A 10,452-nucleotide genomic window follows, 5' to 3' on the forward strand; every position below is an offset into this window, starting at 1 on the left:
TTCAACATGCCTGACCCTTTGTTTTCAAGTGAAATAAGCTAGCAGCAACTTATTCCCCCCTTGCTGTTGAGGATACATTCATGCTCTGTCCAACCAAGCATGCATGTGTAGGGTTGATCAGGAGGAATAGTTGTTTATCAAATGACCTTTAGGCCTCATGACCGTGCCGTTTTTTGCGGTCCGCAAACCGCGGATCCGCAAAAAACAGAAGCCGCCCGTGTGCCTTCCACAATTTACGGAACGGGCGGCCCTTGGTAGAAATGTCTATTCTTGTCCGCTAAACGGACAAGAATAGGACATGCTATATTTTTTTGGCGGGGCCACGGAACAGAGCAACGGATGCAGACAGCACACGGAGTGCTGTCCTCATAATTTGCGGCCCCATTAAAGTGAATGGGTCCGCACCCGAGCCGCAACAAAATGCGGCTCGGATGCGGACCACAAAAACGGTTGTGTGCATGAGGCATTAGATGTAGGTCAGCGTATGGGTTGTGGTGGGAACCGTCTCTGATGTCTTCAGTTATTATACAAAACAGTAATTTGGATACCCATAGGATATTTTTTTAGCAATGTTACTAGGTTTTGGCTGCTGCAGTTGAAAAGACAAAATGAAAACTTGACTTATGATCAAGGGTCAATCATCTGAGCTTCAGACGCCTCTTGCCCCCTTTCTCTGGGTCTGGAAGTAGCTGCCTGACAGTCATATTAGCTGTCATGAGGCTGCTGTTTCTGTCGTCCTGTGAGCCAGAACGTTATTGTTTTACCCTATTCCAGGTCTACATGTCAGTCAATCACATTGGTATAGTCCATTCCCTTCCATTACTCAAGCTTGATTGAGACTTTGCTTGTAGAGTTTGTTATGTAACCTGGTATCAATGAACAAATGTTTAGTTGTCTATGCCCCATGTCATTGAACCATACCTCAAAGGGGTTATCCCATGATTATTGTAAAAAATGAAAACCAGACATCATATAGTACATGACAACCTCTTTCTAACAAAGCTAGAACCAGCCCTGTACCTCACATGGATCCAGAGATCTCCACATTTAATGCTCTGCTAGATTTATATCAAGCTAAAAGATCAAGGGGAGTGTCTTTTCTGCTGCAGCTCAGGGGGCGTGTCCATTCTGCTGCAGCTCTCTCCCTATCACAGCTCAGGAGGCAGTTGAAGAATGAAACTCAGTGAGGTGGACAAGAAATAAGAAAAAGAACAAGCAGCAGGTGGCGCGACACAGATACATTTTATTGAATAGCTCAGAGGCTATGCCACATTTTTAATTACAAGCAATTACAAAAGTATTCAGATCCAGGTGCTGGTTTAAAACTGTAGCTTATACATTAAAGGGGACAGCCCCTTTAATGTATAAACTATATCACCAGATTACTAGTTGGAAATACAGCAAACAGTCCCATAGCTGAGAAAAATAGTCAAACATGAGAGAAAAAAAAGCATTTTTACATAAAAGTATCCTCTTTAGCACAGGTAATTTTTTGGCATTAGGACCACTTTGACATGTTATAGAGACATGCTAGAAATATCTCTAGAATGAACGGGTACAACTGATTTGCTGAGCACTGTGAACCTTTGGCGTTGGTCAGCTATTCACGAGCGCTACAGATGTAGCAGAGTTAAAAGGGTTAAAGTGCCAGGAGCGCACATAGACTGGTGCTTTTTCCTATAGTGTGCAAGCACTAGCACTGCTGAGGAGTGCAGGGTGGTTGTAACCATGGAAACGAGCAGTGTATATCCCAGCCAGTGAATGAAGCTGTGGCGAAACCAACCTCGCCACTGGGTGCTGGAGAAGCCTGGTTGCCAGCCTCTTGCCCCAGGATTATGGGCCCTCTCATCAGCCCATGCTAAACTTAAACTCCATGGCAATTGAACGGTATTCGTGTAGTCTGAGTGCCATTCACCTAATAATTGAATGCACTCAGACCGAAGCTATCTGGGGATATGTTAAATGTATATGTTTACTGTAATGGTTGTGACATTGTATATTTGAATAGTGATTTCTGTCCTATTGTCCCCTCGTGTGTATTGCCGATTTCCCTTTGTCCTGAGAGATAATTGAATTACTCCCCAATTGTCTCCAGGACAGAACACATTGTATAAAACTGTGTATTCTCCTGCCTGTGATAATTACATTAACCTATTGTGTAAGGTAATTGTATCACAGGCAGAGGGGAGGATTCTGTGTGGGAGTGTCTGAGTGTATTGTACGTGGTTACTGGTTGTTTTACAAAACCTTGTGGGTGGTGCTAATGTGTATATAAGAACAATAAACCCATAGCTCTGGCTGTCCACTGCTTAACCCTCAACACGGAGCTTGGTCTCGTTCTTGGGGGGATTCACTGTCTGCTGTTAGAGACTGATTGCTAGAAATGTAAGCCGCTTGGGTGCGTTTCCTATTCGTGAGGTTCCGTTTTAGGAGTTTGGAGCATTCCCTTGTATGCCGTAACAGAAGCAATATGGACAATCACAATACATTAGTAAGTGGTTTGTATTAACTTTCTCTACATGATAAATGCTATTTGTTGAAGTGACAAAACCCCTTTAACACACTAATTGGTGAGTGATCATATCTAGTTAATGCGTTATCACTGTGACTGTTAACTCTGCTGCAGCTGAGCCTCTTATGAACATCACCAAGAGTTAACACACACACTTGGTGATGTATGTACCTACTATAGAAAGGACATTTATCAAAACTGGTGTCAAGGAAAATTAGCTTGTCCATAGCAACCAATCAGATTCCACGTTTCATTTTCCAAAGGAGCACTGAATAATGAAAGGTGGAATCTGATTGGTCGCTATAGGCAACTAGGCCAGTTTTGATAAATCTCCCCCAGAATGTTTTAATCCTATACATAAGAGCCTTTCAAAGGTGACAAGAGACAAAGGTTCACAGCACTTGTAATCCTGGAGAATGGTTGGTCTCAGCACCCAGGCCAATCACAAATCTGTCATGTCTCGATGCTGTGTCAGAAGTTTTCGTAAGCGACACTTACCCATTAAATCATATACTTTCATTATATTACATTCCAAGTAATACATTATTTCAGTTTTAGATATTAAAAAAGACATTTACTACATTTTCAGTTATCCTTGAAGCCCTAATCTCCAGTCTCAGTCCACAATTTATAAAGTTAAATCAGAAAACTGACATTTTCCAGTATAGTAACGTCTAAATGATAGCTTTGAAAGATGTTCAAAAACACTTTAAGGATCCATTTTGATGGTTTTTGAACATGAACACCTCTCTAAAATCTAATAGCATCTGTTAAGAGGATAACATCGGAGTTCTTATTATAGGCTTCCATTGGGCGCACTTCACAGCCCACTTTCCGTACGGCAGATTCATAGTACAGATCCCATCAGAATAATTTTCATCTGGGATTTGCAATGCTCTTCATATAATGTAAGTACCGTACACCAAGCACAAAGTGATATCTGGGGATACAATACATCCTGCATATAATAACACAAATAACATAATTGCATGGTGCCTCTTAGCTACCGAAACTCCAAAGACTAAGAAAGGTAATGTTATGTGGAGTAATAAAATTTAGAAATGAGATTTATGGGTTTGTATAAAATATATCCGAAAAGAACGCTCATATTATAAATAGATGAATTATTTATTTGCCATTGTTTGTATAGCAGCCGCACATTCCTCACTCATCAGTGGTGCTCACACACTCAAATTTTGAAGAAGCCTTCCCATTCACTTCTATGGGACGGCTCTGTAGTATACACTTGAATAGGAAGGAGCTGTCCCATTGAAGTGAATGGGATGGCTGCTTGTAATTACACCTGCTCATCGCTGCGATGTAGACGGCGAGCAGGTAAACAAAGAAGGGAAGGCTGAGCTTACACGGAGCGCTGCCTTCTCTTCAACCAGCTGTTCCGCGGGGTTATCGGGTGTCGGTTCCGCCCCAATCTGGTATTGATGTATATTGGTTATTGATAAGTCGTCAATATTAAAATCCCTGAAAACCCATTTAATGATATATTTTGCGTGAGTGCAATGTGGTTTACAGATTTATGTGTAAAATTACACTAAAGTGAAAAGTGGCAAGGAACACCAAATGTCGCCATGACTTAATGACATATGTGATTTGGTAAATGTTCCCCATACTGTATATATGACAGGTGAGATGGCTATGAGGAATATGGTCCTGTGAATTAAGGACTCATGCACACGAACATATTTTCTTTCAGTGTCCGTATGCAGAACCATTAATTTTAATGGGTCTGAAAAAAATAAATATTTACGGAAGTCACCCCTTGTGCATTCCATTTCTGTATGTCCGTTCCGCAAAAAATAAAGAACATAACCTCAGTGCACTTAATGGCTCATTTGCATATGGAATAAAAGTAATTTTTCCCGTGAATTAAGCATCAGATCGCTAAGTCAAAGGCATTATATTCAGCTGATCTAGCCCAAAAAGGCATTGTGACTGGTTTAACTGTAAAATTCCTTGTGATAGTTTTCCTTTAAAGGCAGTCAGACACCAGGAAATTCACTGTTAAACCTGGCACAATGTCTTGTAGGGCTAGCTTGGTTGAATGTAGCAATACATTTCACTTAGTAATCCAGTGCTTCAATCTGGCAAAAAAATTACTTTTAATAAATGTGCAAATGAGCAGTTAAGAGCACTCTTGGTGGTCCCAAGCCACTCTGTGCACCCTGCATCCTCTGCCAGCCCCTCCTTCTCCTGATTGTCAGGGCCAGGCTATTGTGTAGTCATCTCACCTAGCCCTATCAATCAAGAAGGAGTGGGAGTGGGCACAGGGAGATGAGCGCTTCCAGCCTGATGGAGGTACAGTAAGTATAAGTGTTTATTTTTTTTATATGGTACTACTCAGGGGCCTTGCTAGGGTCTCAAAAGGTGTGGGGCCCAAGTCCCAATTAATATGGCCCAGTTCTTTAAGTCGCCACCCCCCTCCCCCCATATACAGCAGCACATACCTGTCACATCCAGGGCCTCCCAGGTGACGTCTCCTCCTCTGTCATCATCTTCTCCATTTGGTCCAAACAACTTCTTTCAGCCGCGCCTTGTCTCTGCAGAGTGTAACACACAGATATCTTTGACTTTCTCACTTTTCTATCATCATCCCCCAACCTGGAGTTTCCACAGTGTTATCCTACGCTCGCTGTGCTCCCCAATACCCCCAAATACTATCCTAAAGAAAAATTTGTGTCCTCATAGTTATAGTGCTCCTTGTAGTCCCACCAATAGTAATTCCTATCTAGAAAGCCCTCATTAGTAATACTGCCCCCTACAGTGCCCCCAACCATGACAATGCTCCCCAAGAATGCCCCCATTAGTCAGTGCCCCAACCGTGATAACGCTCTCCAAGAGTGCCCCCATTAGTAGAAGAGCCCTCCAGTATTAATAATACCCTCACAGAGCCCCCAGTAGAAATAAGGCTCCCTATTGTTCCCCCAGTGGTAAAAAAAAGCTCTCTACAGACCCCTCAGTAGTAATAAGACCCCCATAGTGCTCTTAGTAGAAATGAGGCTGATCTATAAGTCCCTCCTATAGAGCCCCCAGTAGTAATAAGAACGCCTATAATGTCAAGTAGATTTGCAGTGCCCCCTATAGTTATAATCCTCTCTCCACCATAGAGCCCATGTAAATAACATCACACCATCTCTCCAGCCCCCTCCAAAATACAGTCCTGTGTAAATAACATCCCTCTCTATCTACAGCCCCCTCCAAAATACAGTCCCAAGTAAATAATATCACCCCCCTCTCCAGCCGCCTCCAACATGCAATTCCATGTAAACATCACCCCCTCAACATTCAGTCCCATGTAAATAACATCATTCCCAGCTACCTTGAACATACAGTCCCATGTAAATAACATCGCCACCCACAACATTCAGTCCCATGTAAATAACATCACTCCCTCCCACAGAAGCCTCCAACATACAGTCCCATGTAAATAACATAATCCCCTCCTACAGCCGCCTTCAACATACAGTCCCATGTAAATAACATCACCCTGCCCCAGCCACCTCCAACATGTATTCCCATGTAAATAACATCCCTCCCTCCCACAGCCGACATCAACATACAGTTCCATGTAAATAACATCACTGCCTCCCCCAGCCCCCTCCGACACACAGTCCCATGTAAATAACATCACTCCCTCCCACAGCCACCTCTAACATACAGTCCCATGTAAATAACATAATCCCCTTTCACAGCCGCCTTCAACATACAGTCCCATGTAAATAACATCACCCTGCCCCAACCACCTCCAACATGCATTCCTATGTAAATAACATCACTCCCTCCCACAGCCGCCATCAACATACAGTCCCATGTAAATAACATGACCCCCTCCCCAGCCACCTCCAACACACAGTCCCATGTAAATAACATTCCTCCCTTCAGCCCTAACATACAGTCCCGGTAAATAACCACAACTCCCAGCATTCCTCTGCCTTTCCCTTCACTTACCTCTCCTCATGTAGCAGACATCACCACAGCTTCTTCTCCCAGGTCTTCTCCTCTTCACTGCCATCCGCTCCTGCACTGGTCACATGATGGTGACATCATCGCAGGTCTTTCTCAACTACTGCCTGTTTTACTGGTCACATGACCTGTGATATCACCACAAGTCCTTAAGCTTTTCCAGTGCATTAAATGTAATTGTATTGCTGTCCTGAGGATGGCAATACAGTTGTATCTATCTGGCAGGCAGGACATTCGGGGCCTGGGACAAAACATCAGGGGACCAGGCCCCGAATGATTTAAACTAGCAATGCCCCTGGTACTCCTACTGGTACATGATTGGGGGGCATCTATGGGGGCACTTGTTACTGGCACATGATTGGGGGGCATCTGTGGGGGCACCTGTTACTGGCACATGATCGGGGTGCATCTATGGGGGCACTTGTTACTGGCACATGATTGGGGGGCATTTATGGGGTCACTTGTTATTGGCACATGATGGGGGACATCTATGGGGGCACATCTTACTGGCACATGATTGGGGGCATCTATGGGGGTACTTGTTACTGGTACATGATTGGTGGCATCTATGGGGGCGCTTGTTATTGGCACATGATTGGGGGCATCTATGGGGGCATCTACTGAGGCCACAAAGAAGAGGTATTTTATATGGGGAAGAGAGGAGAGGAACACTATGGGGGCTTCTACTGAAGCCACAAAGAAGGGTTATTTTATATGGCGGGCTCTGTATAGGGGTATTTTATACTGGGGCATATTATGGTGGGTACTATGGGGAAGGGGAGAAAGGAGTACTATGAGCTCATCTATGGGGGGCACTGAGAAGGTACATTTTCTGCAATGTACATGTACATGAAAATGTGGCAACAGGGTCAATATTTTCCAGATTTTTCACTTAAAAAATTATAGTATATCAACACTACATACAGTACAGACCAAAAGTTTGGACACACCTTCTCATTCAAAGAGTTTTCTTTATTTTCATGACTATGAAGGCATCAAAACTATGAATTAACACACGTGGAATTATATACATAACAAACAAGTGTGAAACAACTGAAAATATGTCATATTCTAGGTTCTTCAAAGTAGCCACCTTTTGCTTTGATTACTGCTTTGCACACTCTTGGCATTCTCTTGATGAGCTTCAAGAGGTAGTCCCCTGAAATGGTTTTCACTTCACAGGTGTGCCCTGTCAGGTTTAATAAGTGGGATTTCTTGCCTTATAAATGGGGTTGGGACCATCAGTTGCGTTGAGGAGAAGTCACGTGGATACACAGCTGATAGTCCTACTGAATAGACGGTTAGAATTTGTATTATGGCAAGAAAAAAGCAGCTAAGTAAAGAAAAACGAGTGGCCATCATTACTTTAAGAAATGAAGGTCAGTCAGTCAACCGAAAAATTGGGAAAACTTTGAAAGTAAGGGCTATTTGACCATGAAGGAGAGTGATGGGGTGCTGCGCCAGATGACCTGGCCTCCACAGTCACCGGACCTGAACCCAATCGAGATAGTTTGGGGTGAGCTGGACCGCAGAGTGAAGGCAAAAGGGCCAACAAGTGCTAAGCATCTCTGGGAACTCCTTCAAAGCAAAAGGTGGCTACTTTGAAGAACCTAGAATATGACATATTTTCAGTTGTTTCACACTTGTTTATTATGTATATAATTCCACATGTGTTAATTCATAGTTTTGATGCCTTCATAGTCATGAAAATAAAGAAAACTCTTTGAATGAGTAGGTGTGTCCAAACTTTTGGTTTGTACTGTATATCACAGCCTTCAATCAGTATTTTGTGGATGCAGGTATATCACACCCCTCAATCAGTTTTTTTGGGGGGAAACAGGTATATCACACCTGTTGCAAATAGTTGTTCCAATAGCACTTGTCCCTCTATATAGCTGCAGTATCACAGCAGAACTGCACACAACTTCTGTACAATACAAATGCTCTATAATATACAGTCAGGTCCATAAATATTGGGACATCGACACAGTTCTAACATTTTTGTCTCTATACACCACCACAATGGATTTGAAATGAAACAAACAAGATGTGCTTTAACTGCAGAATGTCAGCTTTAATTTGAGTGTATTTACATCCAAATCAGGTAAACAGTGTAAGAATTAACACAGTTTGATTATGGACCAAAAGTAATGGGACAGAATAATAATCATAAAACAAACTTTCACTTTTTAATACTTGGTTGCAAATCCTTTGCAGTCAATTACAGCCTGAAGTCTGGAACGCATAGACATCACCATACGCTGGGTTTCATCCCTGGTGATGCTCTGCCAGGCCTCTACTGTAACTGTCTTCAGCTCCTGCTTGTTCTTGGGGCATTTTCCCTTCAGTTTTGTCTTCAGCAAGTGAAATGCATGCTCAATCGGATTCAGGTCAGGTGATTGACTTGGCCATTGCATAACATTCCACTTCTTTTCCTTAAAAAACTCTCTGGTTGCTTTTGCAGTATGCTTTGGGTCATTGTCCATCTGCACTGTGAAGCGCCATCCAATGAGTTCTGAAGCATTTGGCTGAATATGAGCAGATAATATTGCCCGAAACACTTCAGAATTCATCCTGCTGCTTTTTTCAGCAGTCACATCATCAATAAAAACAAGAGAATCAGTTCCATTGGCAGCCATACATGCCCACACCATGACACTACCACTACCATGCTTCACTGATGAGGTGGTATGCTTAGGATCATGAGCAGTTCCTTTCCTTCTCCATACTCTTCTCTTCCCATGGTACAAGTTGATCTTGGTCTCATCTGTCCATAGGATGTTGTTCCAGAACTGTGAAGGCTTTTTTAGATGTTGTTTGGCAAACTGTAATCTGGCCTTCCTGTTTTTGAGGCTCACCAATGGTTTACATCTTGTGGTAAACCCTCTGTATTCACTCTGGTGAAGTTTTCTCTTGATTGTTGACTTTGACACACATACACATACCTCCTGGAGAGTGTTCTTGATCTGGCCAACTGTTGTGAAGGGTGTTTTCTTCACCAGGGAAATAATTCTTCGGTCATCCACCACAGTTGTTTTCCGTGGTCTTCCGGGTCTTTTGGTGTTGCTGAGCTCACCAGTGCATTCCTTCATTTTAAGAATGTTCCAAACAGTTGTTTTGGCCAAGCCTAATGTTTTTGCTATCTCTCTGATGGGTTTGTTTTGTTTTTTCATCCTAAGGATGGCTTGCTTCACTGATAGTGACAGCTCTTTGGATCTCATCTTGAGAGTTGACAGCAACATATTCCAAATGCAAATAGCACACTTGAAATTAACTCTGGACCTTTTATCTGCTCATTGTAATTGGGATAATGAGGGAATAACACACACCTGGCCATGGAACAGCTGAGAAGCCAATTGTCCCATTACTTTTGGTCACTTAACAAGTGGGAGACACATATGCAAACTGTTGTAATTCCTACACCGTTCACCTGATTTGGATGTAAATATCCTCAAGTTAAAGCACATTTTGTGTGTTTCATTTCAAATCCACTGTGGTGGTGTATAGAGACAAAAATGTTAGAATTGTGACGATGTCCCAATATTTATGGACCTGACTGTACTTTCTATGTTAGTATATGACACCCCTCAGTATATCACACCTATCGATAACACAACTATACTAGTCCTTGAAAGGACTTTTGTGGCCCTATTAGCTAGCGTTTGGTGTCCCTAAGAGCCTGTCCCTGCTCCACAAAGCAACCTCACTACACTGGCAAAACACAGAATGTAAAATGGCTGCCAGATCGGGTTCTGTTATAGAGTGGGGGTGTGTCCATGTGCTGAAACGTCTCAATTGGCTGTCCTGTCCCACCTGATGGATGTGTCATGGGTCAAAATGTGGCGCAATGCAATAGAATATGGCACCGGCGGACATCGTCATATGTTCGCCTGTTCGGCGAAACGTGAACGTGCAAAGTTCGCTGTGAAACAACCGCTGGGCGAACCGCAAGGCCATCTCTA

The 10,452-nt window shown here is 42.9% G+C and overlaps 1 long non-coding RNA gene across 1 annotated transcript in view; it reads right to left on the reverse strand.

Annotated features, from left to right (window-relative positions):
* Nucleotides 1-3,095, reverse strand: part of LOC120986991 — a 30,841-nt gene extending 27,746 nt beyond the window's left edge. Inside the window, exon 1 of the long non-coding RNA XR_005775866.1 lies at nt 3,085-3,095. This is a non-coding gene — a long non-coding RNA (uncharacterized LOC120986991). The remainder of the gene's footprint in view (nt 1-3,084) is intronic.
* Nucleotides 3,096-10,452: the final 7,357 nt, after the last annotated feature.

The sequence above is a fragment of the Bufo bufo genome, chromosome 1 (assembly GCF_905171765.1).
Source record: "Bufo bufo chromosome 1, aBufBuf1.1, whole genome shotgun sequence".
Classification (NCBI taxonomy): domain Eukaryota; kingdom Metazoa; phylum Chordata; class Amphibia; order Anura; family Bufonidae; genus Bufo; species Bufo bufo.